Below are 15,282 nucleotides of genomic sequence, written 5' to 3'. Positions count from 1 at the left end.
GGCCGATCGCGGCTCCGCGGAGACCCGCCGCTGTGGCCGAACCAACACACGGGGTGAGTTCAGTTGATGCACCGGGGGTGGAGGTAGCTACGGGTGAAAAGGAGGGTTTGGGTGAGGGTATTGCGCGTAAAGAGGGGGTGGTGGGTGAGGAGGTTGTTCTGGGAGGAGAAGGTGTTCTGGGTGGGGTGGGGGAGAAGGAGGTGGGGGCTGGTGTGAGCGGTGTGTGTGGGATGCAGGTGGAGGAGAAGGCAGGTGAGGGGGTCAAGGAGGAGAAGGCAGGGGGAAAAAAAGGGCAAAGAAAAGACGGAGGGGAGCGCAGTGCGCTGTGGAGTGAGCAGGTGGAGGAGGCGGAGATGGAGGAAATAAATAAAGTAAAAACAAAAAGTACAACAAAGCGCAGGAGGTCAAGCAGGGCGGTGGCGATGAGTGTGGGTGTGACTGATGAGAGTGCAAATGATGAGTGTGTGTCTGATAGTAGCGATGTCCCGGTTTTTAGCAGCAGTCAAAAGAAAAAGATGTTCACGTCAGAAAAATTAAAGTTGTTTTTAGCCCAAACAAAGAACCAGCACGGGGTAAAGGTGGGTGAGCACTTCCCAGATCTAGGTCTTTTTATTGCCTCGGCCAGACTCCACATGAGCCAGAGGGAGGAGTCTGGCCTCACAGACCAGGAGGCTTTTAGACAGAAAAAACTAGTGCTTAAGGCAAAGCGTCAGCTGAGCAGTGATGGAAAGGACAGCTTGGGTTATTTTATCTAAGTTACTGTTTTATTGTTTGGTTTTTACTTTAATTTTATCCACCATGGATGTTTTTAAAGTGGGCCTTTCCAACGTCAACGGTGCCAGAGACGTCCGGAAGAGAACGTCTATCTATGAAACATCCAAAATGAAAAAGATAGACGTTCTCTTCCTACAGGAGACGCACAGTGATTTTAACAATGAGTCTGACTGGAGGAGGGAGTGGGAAGGGGAAGTCATTTTAAGCCACAACACCTCCCTTAGCGCAGGAGTGGGCTTCCTCTTCTCACAGGCTTTTAAACCCAACGCACTGGAGGTCCAGCATTTTATCGAGGGGAGGCTTCTTTTAGTCAAAGCTCGGTTCGACACATTTTCTGCTGTTTTTATCAACGTTTATGCTCCAACATCCGGCACAGAGAGGAAGCAGTTTTTACTCAAAGTGAATGACGTTTTAAATGGTTGCTCCACGGAGGATTTTTTATTCTTGGGGGGGGATTTTAACTGCACAGAAGATGCAATTTTAGATCGTAATCACGCAGAGCCTCATCCGGCCTCTCAGCACGCCTTGAAGCAGCTGGTCCGCTCTCACGGCCTGGTGGACGTGTGGAGGAGGATGCACCCAGACTCCAGACAGTACACCTGGTCCCACCTCAGAGAGAGCAGGGTCTCCTCAGCCAGGTTAGATCGTATTTATTGTTTTAAGCATCATTTTAGCATTTTTAAGAGTTGTGCTATTATGCCTACTGGTTTTAGTGATCATTCTCTGGTTTTAGCTCATGTTCTTATCAGGAACATTTTACCCAGAAGTGCTTATTGGCATTTTAATTCTGTTTTAACATTTGATAAGAGTTTTAGAGAGGTTTTTATTTATTTTTGGGGTGCTTTTAGACAGAGGAAGGGCGAGTTTAGCAATCTTAGACAGTGGTGGGACCATGGTAAGACACAAATAAGACTACTGTGTCAACAGCACACTTTAAACGTCACACGGGATAGCACCAGATCTATGAAAGATCTGGAGACCGACATAGTGGAACTGGAACATTTAAGTGAGTCCACAGGAGATCGAGGTTATATTGAAAACATCAAAGAGAAAAAAATGGCTTTAGCCGACCTGCTGGATAGTAAGGTGCAGGGCGCCCTGGTCAGGTCCCGGTTCCTGAACATCACAGAGATGGATGCTCCCTCTAGCTATTTCTTCAGTCTGGAGAAAAAGAACGGGCAGGGGAAAGTAATCCACGCGCTGCTGTCTGACACAGGGCAGGAACTGGCGGAGCCAAGCCAGATACGAGGGCGAGCTGTGAGCTTTTAACAACAATTGTACTCCACAGAATACCAGGAAGAGCCAGCTCTCCTGGAGAGTTTCAGTGGGGGACTGCCCCAGGTCTCTGAAGAGGCCAACTCACAGCTCGAAGGCCCCCTCCAGATGCAGGAGCTGCTGGCCGCCCTGCAAAGCATGCAGGGGCGGCGGGCTCCTGGCATTGATGGCCTTACAGTTGAATTTTATAAGGCCTACTGGGACATCCTTGCAGAGGATGTCCCAGTAGGCCAGTAGGTTTTTAATGAGTGTCTGGCTGCTGGTTCCATGCCAGTGTCCTGCAGGAGGGCAGTCCTCACATTGCTGCCCAAAAAAGGAAACCTGCAGGACATCAAAAACTGGCGCCCTGTGTCACTGCTCTGTGTGGATTACAAACTCCTGTCCAAAGTATTGGCCTCCAGGCTGGGGAAAGTTATGGAGCAGGTTATCCACCGGGACCAGACCTACTGCGTCCCTGGCAGGTCCATGGTGGACAACGTCCACCTAATTCGAGATGTTTTGGATGTCTCTAGTTCATTAGGTGTAGACACTGGTTTGATTTCCCTGGACCAGGAAAAGGCTTTTGACCGCGTTGAGCACAGCTTCTTGTGGAACGTTATGGAGAAGTTTGGGTTCAGCGCGGGCTTCATAGCTAAGATCAAGGTGCTGTACAGGGATGTTGAGAGTGTGCTGAAAATCAACAGCAGTCTGAGTGCTCCTTTTAGAGTGTGTAGAGGGGTCCGGCAGGGCTGTGCTCTGTCTGGGATGCTCTACGCTCTCTCCCTTGAACCTCTTCTCCACAAGATACACTCCTGCACTCAGGGTTTGTTTTATCCGGGTTTTAATAAAGAAATGATTTTATCTGCTTATGCAGACGATATTATATTTTTTATTAAAAACCAAAGTGAGGTCAACATTTTAGCAGGAATTATACAAGATTTTAGCTTAGCATCGGCAGCGAGGGTCAACTGGAGGAAAAGTGAAGCCCTCGCTGTCGGTGAGTGGCGCGGCGGTCTCCCAGTTCTCCCCCAAAACCTGGAATGGAAGAGAGGAGGTCTAAAGTACCTAGGGGTGTTTTTGGGAGCAGACCATATAGTGAAGAAGAACTGGGAGACCGTCACAGAAAAGGTTGAAGAAAAACTTAAAAAATGGAAATGGCTGCTCCCCCCGATGTCGCTTAGAGGGAGAGTGCTGGTTTTAAACAACTTGGTAGCATCCCAGTTGTGGCACCGGTTAGCCTGTGTGGACCCCCCCTTAGGCCTACTTGCGGAAATCCAGAGGAAGATGGTGGACTTCCTTTGGGGGGGTCTACACTGGGTGCCACAGGGGGTGCTCTTTTTAGCCAGGGATGAGGGGGGACAGGGCTTTGTCCACCTGGCCAGCCGGACTGCCACTTTTAGACTACAGTTTGTTCAAAGGTACCTCACAGGCCCGGCAGATCTGGTGTGGAGAGATGTGGCCAGCAGCATCCTGAGGCGTGCCAATAACCTGGGGTTGGATGATGCTCTGTTTTTAATTGATCCTAAATTTTTAAAACTAACTATGTTGCCTGCTTTTTACCAGGGCGTCTTTAAGTCATGGGCCCTTTTTAACCAAAAAAGGTGCCCGAAAGCCAACTCTCTGCGCTGGTTGTTGAGAGAACCACTGGTCAATGGAGCCAGGCTGGACGTCAGCAACCACACCACGCACGGCCTGATGGCGGCGCTGATCCAGTCTGGAACCTTGACCCTGCAGCAGCTGGTGGATGCAGCGGGGCCGGCACTGACCGACACCCAGGCCCCGGGTTCTCTGCTGGGGCTGCAGTCTCTCCGGGTGGCAAGGAGGATCCTGGAGCTCTGGTCCAACAGGCTATCAAAGAAAGAAAAAGACCTCCTGATGGGTGACCAGACCAGGACCAGCCCGGACGCTGCAGACCCCTACCCGGACATCATCCTGAGCCCAGGGCTGGGAGAAAACACCAGCCCCCTTCTGAGAGTCATCCACGCAGAAAAACTAACAATAACGAGAGCGGACAAAGAGACTCTGTACCGCAACTGCGTGAAGTGCATCCACCAGGCCGGACTGAGCGGCAGACCTCCAACTGTGTGGACCAAGAGATGGGGACAGGAAGGACCCAGCCCACAGTGGAGGATTTTATACAAAGCCCCCCTCAAAAAATGGACAGGCGACCTCCAGTGGAGAATCTTGCACGGTGCCGTCGCTTCCAACGCTTTTATTTCTGTTATTAATCCAACTGTTCTTAGCGGGTGTCCATTTTGCGGAGTACGTGAGACAATTTACCACGTTTTTACTGAGTGCAAGAGACTCACCAGTCTCTTCTCTCTTTTAACATCGGTTTTTACACGTTTTAACGTTGTTTTTACTGAGAGGATTTTTATCTTGGGAGCTGGCTACAACAACATTTTTTAAATCAAGTGGCAGCTCCTCAACTTCCTCTCAGCCCAAGCCAAACTGGCCATTTACACCAGCAGAAAGAGGAAGGTGGAGCAGGGGGTGGGGCAGGAAGCGGCGGCAGTGTGGAAGACGAACCTCCGGTCAAGACTCCGGCTTGAGTTCGGATTTTATCGACAGGTCTCCGATCTCGAGTCTTTTAAAGAGCGTTGGTGTTTTAAAAACACACTGTGTGAGGTTCTTAACGACCAGCTGTCCTTTTCACACTTTTTACTTGACTGATGTATTTTAAAAACAAAAGAAAACAGTTTTTTAATACATTTTTTGTATTTATTTATTTACATTTGAGACGTCTTGTGACTGTAAAAATTTAAACAATATGTAAATAAAGTGTTTTTGTAAAAATCAAAAAAATCTCTCTCTCTCTCTTGCTCTCCCTCTCGCTCTCTCTCTCTGGGAGATCTGCATTTACAATAAAACTCTAGAGGACAAGCTCACGTTTTGCGAATTCATCTTGAAATGCCACCACAGTCTCAACAGTCAACACAGTATGCTGCAATCAGAATAAATTCCAGAAGAGATGAGAGTGAAATGTATTAAAAATAATAGTCCTGAAAGGGTTACAAAGCCCTTTTTAAGGCTGTAAGAGCCATTATTTCCAAATATAAGAAACTTGCAACAGTAGTGAATCTTCTCAAGGTTCTTCCAAGTGGCCAGTCTACCAAAACCTTCAAGAGTACATTAATGACTCATACAGGAAGTCACTGAATAACTAAACATTTCATTAATTGTAGCACTTGCTCGTCTCAGTTAATGTCAGCGTCAATGATTCCACCAAAGTAACAGACTGGGGAAAAATGTTATCCATGGGAGAGCTGCCAGGTGAAAAACCAAGATGAACGTACACATTGATGAACCCCAAACTTTATGGGATCATATTCTGTGGACTAATGAGTCCAAAGTGGAACTTCATGGAAGAAATAGGTCCAGTTACATCAAATCTAACACTGCATTCCACAACAACGACATCATACCAACAGTCAAACGTGGTGGCAGTGAGATGGTGTGGAGATGCTTTGCTGCTTCAGGATCTGGGTGACTTGCTATAATTGACAGAAGCAGGAATCTTGATCTCTACCATACAATTCTGAGGGAGAATGAACGCACAGCCTTCTCACATACAGTAGGTGATCTAGGTGCTGGATAACCTTTTTTCTCTTCAATAACTGAAATTGTATACATATATATATATATATATATATATATATATGTATATATATATATGTATATATATATATATGTATATATATATATATGTATATATATATATATATATATATGTATATATATATATATATATGTTGTGTTGTCAGGTAGTATTTCTCTTATAGTAAATTTAGTTTGAAGATCTGAAAACCAATAATTTTTTACAGACTTTGACAGTCGGTTCCGTTACAAAGACTATCAAACATTCACACATATTTCATTTTCTCACACAATTAAAATGATATTTGAGGCTAAGCTCAAAACATTTGGGGCTTCAGCCCCTGCAAAGTCACCTGGAGACGCCAACATAGAAGGGTATATGCTCATAGAAGGGCCCCCGGCTCAATTTAACCCATTTAACACACTTATCTCTATTAGCTTACTCTCCTTTTTGAGCTGTTGGTCTTCTCTATGAGTATCTTGCTGTACAGTGAGAGCCACTGGAGTCAATTTCCTTGTGTGTTCAAACATTAAAACTAATTCTGTTTTTAACAAGAATAATTAGAAGATTATGAGGAACAGGAACTAACTATACAAAACAAGTTTTGCAAGAGCAAAAGTATTTTAATAATCGTGTAAGCATGGCTTGTGCATATATATATATATATATATATATATATATATAATGAAACATTATAATGGTATATATATATATATATATATATATATATATATATATATATATATATATATATATATATATATATATATATATATATATTATAATGTCACATTCCAGCTGCATTAACAAACTATTTTGTGGTTTTCTGAGTAATACAATAAAGAATGACATTTAAAAGGGTTTTAATGATGGAAACAGTGAATTATTGTGTATATGGCAGAACATTGACTGTTGTTGTAAATCCATCAAACTTAGTTTTGTTGCCCCCCAGTGGAACGTGTTGGCTCTGCACTGATTCTGATGACATATCAATAACATAACAGACACACATGTAAAAAGCACAAACATCAACCAATGAAGGAAAGTGGATAAAACATCAGTGTCCTTAAAAACACAAGTCATGATGTTTAGATTCAAGTGTAAGAATAGACTGAGTCTAAATGAGAGTAAATTCAGTCAGAGCTCAACGTCTCATATTTAATGCTTTGTTGACCGACCAGCCGGTTTAATCAGGACTATAATATCTGAAGTGTTTATTACGTGTGTCATATGTGGACAGAGAGAGAGATGAGTGTTAGAAACTAATGAAGTCGGTCTGGACTCACCTGGTGCTGCAGTCGCCATAATGTCACTCTGAACCTCACAGAATCATTTAGCAGCAGTATGAAGAACCTGAACGAAGAATCGATACAATTCAATCATCTTTCAACATATTTCATCAGGTCAAAATGGGAGATGACATTTTGCTGTAGTTTGTTCTGTGTTCTCACAAAAGACATTTCTAGTTGAGTTACATTATTGCCTCCAACAGCAGCGTATTGACGTCATTGTCACGTAACTTTGATTATTATGGTTATGTACCTCCTCTTCCTGGTTCTTCACTTCAACTCCTGGAATCTAAAATGGCGTCTTTACCTTTTACAATAAAGTGACATAAACATCCTATCTTCATAGATTTCTCTCATTGAACTCTGGGAAACATAAAGACTTGAGAACGAAACCCAGATAATTGAATGTATATGATATGATGTGTATTTCTTGCATATTGTTTGTTGACTTCCGCCTCAAACAGCTGAACTCATCTGAAGTCATTCTTCTTTCAATGTCACGTGTTGATGTTTCTTAAAGCTCAGCTTTCCGTTTCAAACACTTTTAGCTCTCGTGAACTAAACGTCACCTTAAAGTTACTTTAATTATGTAACGTTCTGTTTATTTTCATTTCATGTTCATGATCTTAAACAGCTTCAAAGATGACGTGAAAGTCCGACTCGTTTGTTTCAGACACATTTCTCTGCTTGACGTTTGAAAAATAATCGGAACTCAGAACAAAAACAAACTAAATATTAAAACGCATTTAGTCGCGTATCGTTTATTGACGCGCATGTAGTGACGTAATGTATCCAGCTGAAGCATGAACTAATACTTGCTGCTGATCGACAATACTGATGGATTATTCTGTCATAATTACCTTTGAATCGAGTTTAAATCCGTCTGATGTTCCGTCGCTGTTTCAGACGATATGAAGTGAAAGTAGTTCAGAGAGAAGAGGAGAAAAAACAAACCTCCAGAAGAAATGTCAGGATCTGATCTGACAACAGATTACATCTCCACTGTTGACTTCAGCTTCATGAGGCTCCTGTGTTTTACTGTGAAACTGTGTTTTACTGTGAAACTGTGTTTTACTGTGAAACTGTGTTTTACTGTGATACTGTGTTTTACTGTGAAACTGTGTTTTACTGTGATACTGTGTTTTACTGTGAAACTGTGTTTTACTGTGAAACTGTGTTTTACTGTGAAACTGTGTTTTACCATCCATCAGTCCTGTTAGCAGGGCTGGGAAATAACGTCATATCAGGGACGTGCGGTCAGGGGAAAAGTACAAAAGAAATAATGCTGAAATAAAATAAATCTTCATATTTCTCTACTGATCTGTGTGTGACGCACACAAAGTGTATGGTCACATTTTTGTTGTTTGATGAATATTTGATTCATGCTATTTGAACGTATTTCTGTGATTCGCTCATCATAATAAAACGTCCTTTAGAAGTGTATTACTATCTATGTCCAGTAGGTGGCGGTGCAGCGCTGTGGTTTCGCCTCGCGGCCCGAGACTAGGATGTGCGCGTGCAGCGTCTCCTCACAGCTTGAGAAGACGTTGAAGGAAGAAGACACACGTCTGTCTCAATGAGTTCCTCTTCTCTCAGGACTACAATCTGTTATCAGGCTCTTTCAGGCTGGGACCTGTAACGTGCTATAAATGTAGTTCATGTATGATTCCAATCATTTCAATCATTGGTATCATCAGAACCTCTGAATGACGTCATGTTCTGTTCAAACAGAGGAGACAGTGAGGTGAGACAGTGACCAGCTGTTCCTCTCCTCACTGTGAATCCTCATTAACTGTTGAGTCTTTTTCTGTCTCATTGTTTGTCTCCACTGTAATATCTGTAGACTCTTTTATTATATGTCCTTTCTTTACATAGAATAATGTATTTCATGTCTGTGTAGAACATGTTTAGTGTTCTGATCTGACATGAATTATTACATTATTACAGCTATTTTAAAAGTTAAACCTCAAGTTTAAAGTTAACACTGAATCATATTTAGGGCCCGAGCACCGACAACGTCGGGCCGCGAGGTCCCTATTGAAACTGTAGGAATTATTATTAGGGCCCGAGCACCGACGAAGTCGGGCGAAGGCCCTATTGTAATTCAAAGAATTATTAGGGCCCGAGCACCGACAACGTCGGGCCGCGAGGTCCCTATTGAAACTGGAGGAATTATTATTATTATTAGGGCCCGAGCCACCGACAACGTCGGGCCAGCGAAGGCCCTATTGAAATTGTATGGGGTATTATGATTTTTATTTTTACACTTTGGGGGCATTTTTGGGATACTTGCCATACATGAAAACTCACCAAATTTTGCAGACTTGTCAGGTCTGGAGAAAATAGCCATCTGACATAGGTTGCATATTTCAGTGTGAAAAAATGGCTCTCTAGCGCCCCCTACAAGTCGGACCGGCGACGCCCCTCGGCCAGTATGTCCGATTTACTTGAAATTTAACACAAATGTCTAGATCCGTTAGATCTACAAAAAAGCCTCTCAGACCCCTAAGGTCCGCCTACCAAAATTTTCCGCCATCTTGAATTTTGTGAAAAACACATTTTTGAGAACTCCTCCTACACACTTGGTCCGATTGCTACCAAATTTTCTGTGGATCATTATTGGATCAAGATCACATGAAGTTATCAAAAGCTTGTTGATATCTTAAAGCGTTTAGAAGATACGGACCAATGAACTTCTTGGGGCGTGGCTTGTTTTTCAATACACATAACTTCTCAACCGTGTATCCTAAAATCACCAAATTTGCAGTATTTGTGCATATTGCATGGTGGAACATACCCTCCAATTTTCATTCCATTCAACCCATAGGGGGCGCTATAGTATTTCACTCAATTTCAGTTTTTTTGTGATTTTTCGTGTTTTCAGCCTTTGTATTTTAACGAACTCCTCCTAGAGAATTCATGCGATCAACTTCAGATTTGGTCAGGATGCTCTTAAGACCTTTGTGATGAAAAGTTATCAAAAGCTAGAGTTTTCATCAAAGAACCTTGACCTGGCGGTGCGGCCATTTTGCCTCATTGGCCGGGAAAAAAGAAGTTGTTATAACTCCAAGGTACATTATTCAATCTGCACGAAATTTCTTATGCATGATGCTACTTCAACTCTTAGCACATTTCAATTGAAAAATGTTCAATAACTCATAGTGCCACCTACTGGCAAAAGGAAATGTCATATTTTATACTTTTATTTACTCCTCCTAGCCAGTTCACCAGATCAGTCTGAAATTTGGGGGCATTGATGATGCATCATCATGAATATTGTGAGTTTTCGTTGAACGCTGTTGCCGTGGCAACCCATCATTCGCCATGAAAAAAGAAGCTGATGGTTCACTGGCTTAGGATGCTCAAAAACTCATGGAACTTTATACATGTCATAGGTGATGGGAAGACATATTTTATATGGGTGTTTGGCTTGGCCGTTTTAAATTGTCTCCATAGCGCCCCCTACAATATTTAAAAAGAGCAGCCCCAGCGCTATGTTTGAGGTACCTGTATGAAACTTGGTAGGACCATGTATCTCAAGGAGACTTACAAATAGGTCTCTTAGGACCATGCTCTAAAATGTACCTGAAGTCGGCCATTTTGATTTTTGTGTCATTTTTCAATAGATTTAGTCTTACTTCTAGTCGCTATACTTTAACAAACTCCTCCTAGGGACTTTGTCGGATCCACTTCAAATTTGGTCAGTACAGTCTCAAGATCTTTGTGATTAAAAGTTATCAAAAGCTTTACGTTTGACGGAATGGCTTAGCCGTAGCGGGCGGCTACTTTACGTGATTCCCAATGAAAAAAGCTGATGTAACTCAGCCGGACTTGTTCCAAACGCTCCCAAACTTCCCATGCTCGATAACACTGATGGCCTGAGGATGTCCAAAAGTTAATTTTCACTAACACTCACAGCGCCACCTGCTGGCCAAAGGAAATCTGCATTTTCTGACAAACAGCATCCGATTTACGTGACTTTTGCACAATGTGGTTTTCAGTTCATATAGAGCAACATAATGCCTGTTTGCGGTTCTTCTGTAGCGCCACACAGCAGATACAAGAAGCGGTGGACTATTTGAATAGCATCATTTCCTGCGTCACGCGTTCCAAGCAGAAAAAAATCATTGGACTCGTAGGTGCGTTGTCCGACTGTCGCAGACAATCTCGGCCGCATACGTTGGAGTCCCGCCATCACCCCCGACATGCGGGAGGAGGCGAGGGCCCGTTCATTGCTGCTCGAAGCTTTAATTATTCTTCTTCTTCTTCTTTTTCTCTCAAATCAATCGCCTTTTTGGGGGCTTTATCATATCCCAAAATGCCCCATATTTGGCAAGCATACCAGGACTGTGAGAAAATTTGATAATTTATGGGTCCCATGCTTAAGTATCAAAAAATTGCTCGCTAGCGCCCCCTAGAAGTCTGACCGACAACGCCTTGCGGTAACTCTTACCCATTGTGTCCGATTTACTTGAAATTCGACACACATGTCCACCTCCACCTACTCTACAAAAAAGCCAATCAGACCCCTAAGCTCCGCCTACCAATATTTTCCGCCATTTTTAATTTTGTGAAAAACACATTTTCACAATCTCCTCCTACAAGCTGGGTCTGATTGGTACCAAATTTGCTGTGGATCATTATTGGATCTATATCATCAAAAGTTACTAAAAGCTTGTTGATAACCCATTGCAATAGGAATATATGGACCAATGAATTTCATAGGCGCGTGACCTTTTACAGCAATACATATAACTTCAAAACCATGTGGCGTATCATCACGAAATCTGGTGTGTATGTCCACATTGTGTTCTGTAACATACACTCAAATTTTTATTCCATACAACCACTCGGGGGCGATACAGTAATACTCCCATTTCTTGCATTTTTAGGCATTTTTCATCGTTTTCAGGCGTTGTACTTTAACAAACTTCTCCCACAAAATTTATGCGAACAACTTCAAATTGGGTCAGGGTCATCTAAAGACATTAATGATGAAAATTTGCAAAAATGGTCTACTGACATTGAACGACCTTCGTTTTATGTGGCGCCCATGTCACGCACATTTCGTGCCGTTCGCCATGAAAGAGGAAGTTGTTGTAACTCCAAGGTACTTTATTCAATCTGCCCCAAACTTGTTATGTATGATGCTGGTCCAGTCTTGAGCACATTCTCATGCCAACATTTTCAAAAAGTCATAGCGCCACCTACTGGCAAAAGGAAATGACAAGTTTTATACTTTGATGTACTCTGACTAGGAAGTTACCCAGATCAGTCTTTAATTTGGTAAGGTAAGCCGTAAGACATTGATGATGCTTCATCATGAATATTGTGAGTTGATGCAAAACGCTGTTGCCGTGGCAACGCGTCATTCGCCATGAAAAATTAAGCTTATTTTTATGTGGCTTACGATGCTCAACAAGCCTTGGAACTTTACACAGGTGTCATAGGTGATGTAAATAAATATTTCATTTGGCTTTTTGGCTTGACTGTTTCAAATTGCCTCGATAGCGCCCCCTACAAATATTCAAAAACGCAGCCCCAGTGCTACGTTTGACCTACATGTATGAGATTTGGTAGGCACATGTATGACATGTAGACTTAAAAAAAGTCTCTTGGGACCATGCTCTAAAATTAACAGGAAGTCGGCCATTTTGATTTTTATGTGAATTTTCCCTTGATTTCTAGTCGTTATACTTTAACGAACTCCTCCTAGGGAATTAATCAGATTGACTTCAAATTTCGTCAGTACAGTCTGAAGACCCTTAGTTACTCAAAGATTGTTATTTCGTGAAAGCCCGTAGCCGTGGCAATGCATTCTTCGCCATGAAAAACAATGGTGTTTTTGAGCGGCTAAACATGCTCCAACCAGAACCAAACATGGCACACACATATAAAATCATGAATGTAGTTTTCTAATGTGATGTTAATGTTTCAGATTGGCAAGTCGGCTCAATAGCGCCCCCTACTAAATTTTGCCGATGCAGCCTTCGAAATGCGTTTGACCTAGATGTATGAAATTTGGTAGGCATATGTATCACATATAGACTTAAAAAAAAGTCTCTTGGGACCATACTCTAAAATCAACCAGAAGTTGGCCATTTTGATTTTTGTGTGAATCTTCCCTTGATTTCTATTCGCTATACTTTAACAAACTCCTTCTAGGGACTTTGTCAAATCCACTTCAAATTTGGTCAGTACAATCTAAAGACCGTTGCAATTAAAAGTTACTCAAAGCTTTACGTTTGATGGAATGACATAGCCGTGGTGTGGCGGCCATTTTACGTGATTCGCCATTAAACAACAAGCTGATGTAACTCCACTGGACTTGATTAAATCTGTCCCAAAGTTGCCATACTTGATAACAGTCATTGCCTGAGGATGTCTACAAGCCAATTTTCACTCAAAGTTGTAGCGCCACCAACTGGCAACAGGAAGTCAGCGTTATGTGACAGACGGAATACGATTTGAATGACATTTACATGATGTGGTCTGCACTTGATGTAGAGCAATGTAATGCATGTTTGCGTGTGTTCTGTAGCGCCACATAGTGGATGCAGAAACTGGTGGAATATTTGCACTACATAATTTCCAGCATCGCAGAGTCCAGCGGGAAAAATATGTTAAACTCCGGGACGCGTTGTCCGATGATCAAAGACATTCGCGGCCGCGTCTGCCGGCGTCCTGCCAGTACCCCCGAGACGCGGGAAGGTGCGAGGGCCCGTCCATCGCTGCTTGCAGCTTTAATTAAACATATCATTTTATGAATGAAGATAAAGTAAAACAAATTTTGAGAGTAAATCTGTTATCACTACTGATTTGTGCCGATTTGTGTGAGGCCAACACAGTCTCACAACAGTTTGTGAAATAGTCCAAAAAGCAATCTCTTGTTTTGTGTGTTCATTAATTTCGCTAAGAATAACTTTTTATCTATCTGTCAATACATTACAAAATTAATGTAGGTTTGGGACACAAAACAATGTAGTTAGGTTTCGGTAAAACATTGTGGTTGGGCTTTAAATAACTACTTACAGTTAGATTTAGGCAACAAAATATTGGAATTCAAATAACTCCACGTAGTAAAGTTTAGCCAACAAAACAAATGCCAGGGTTAGACAACAAAACCCCTTAGTTAGGTTTAGACAAAACACGGTTGGGCTTAAAATAATTTCTACAGCTAGGTTTAGGCAACAAAACTACACGGTTAGGTTTAGTAAAACCCTCATAAATGTCAGGTTTATGCAAAACATCATGGTTGGGCTTTAAATAACTTCATACAGTTAAGTTTAGGCAACAAAACCCCATTATTAGGTTTAGACAAAACACAGTTGAGCCTAAAATACCTATGCAAAGTAATTTTAGGCAACAAAACTAATGTTAGGTTTAGGGAACAAAACAACGTTGTTAGGTTTAGACAATAAAAATCAGGTTTAGCAATACAAATACAATTTATTATTATTATTATTAGACAAAACATCACGGTCGGCTTTAAATAACTAGGTACAGTTAGGTTAAAGCAACATGTTAGGTGTAGGCAACAAAACCACTTAGTTAGGTTTAAGGAAAAACATCATGGTTGGGGTTAAAATAACTACATACGGAAGCAAAAAACAAAAAGTTCAGTGGGGAAGTTGCCAAGACTTACATTCACAAGAGCCAAAAGTCCAGTGATCCGGCAGAGGGTCAGGCAGCCAGGCAGGTAGGCAACAGGTGACAAGAGTTCCAGAAAACAGGCAACAGATGCTAGAAAGCAAAGACGTGAGGCCGATGACAAATACGCCAATCTGTCAGTGACTGTGGTAAAAATGCTGGTATAAGTACTGCAAACTACTGTTTTCACCATTGATGTCAAGGGAAGGAACCACACACACAAAAGCAAAAGGCGGAATCACTTCAGTGGAAGGTTAAAAAAACTTAGTCACAATGTCCAAAAGTCAGGTGATCCGTCAGACGGTCAGGCAGTCAGATAGGCAACAGTTGGGTTCAAGCAAACAGCTGACAGAAGACGTGAGGAACGTCACAACTGACAGTTTCAGTGACTGCGGTAAAGAGGCTGATATAAGTACTGGAGGGCTCATAAGGAAATGAAGTGCAGGGGTGGAGATGAACAGGGAAGCTCAGGTGAAGGGGATTTTTATTTCATTCTAATTCCACCAGTTTCCTCCATTCTTCTTGTGAGTGGCTTCATGCTTCCTGATGGTGGAGTCCCTCGTGATTTTGTTCGCTTCCACATTCATACAGTGATGGCAGCAGCTACCATGCAAGGTGCCACCTGCCCATCAGGACTAACTAACATTAATACAACGTTCACACACCGTAGGCACAGCTACAGGAGCAGATAGAATCAGGGTTTTGGGATGTTTAAGA

The sequence above is a fragment of the Cebidichthys violaceus genome, unplaced genomic scaffold, assembly GCF_023349555.1.
Source record: "Cebidichthys violaceus isolate CVI_PGR_0920_01 unplaced genomic scaffold, fCebVio1.0.p SCAF_9, whole genome shotgun sequence".
Taxonomy (NCBI): domain Eukaryota; kingdom Metazoa; phylum Chordata; class Actinopteri; order Perciformes; family Stichaeidae; genus Cebidichthys; species Cebidichthys violaceus.
Note: the sequence above shows the minus strand (reverse complement) of the source record.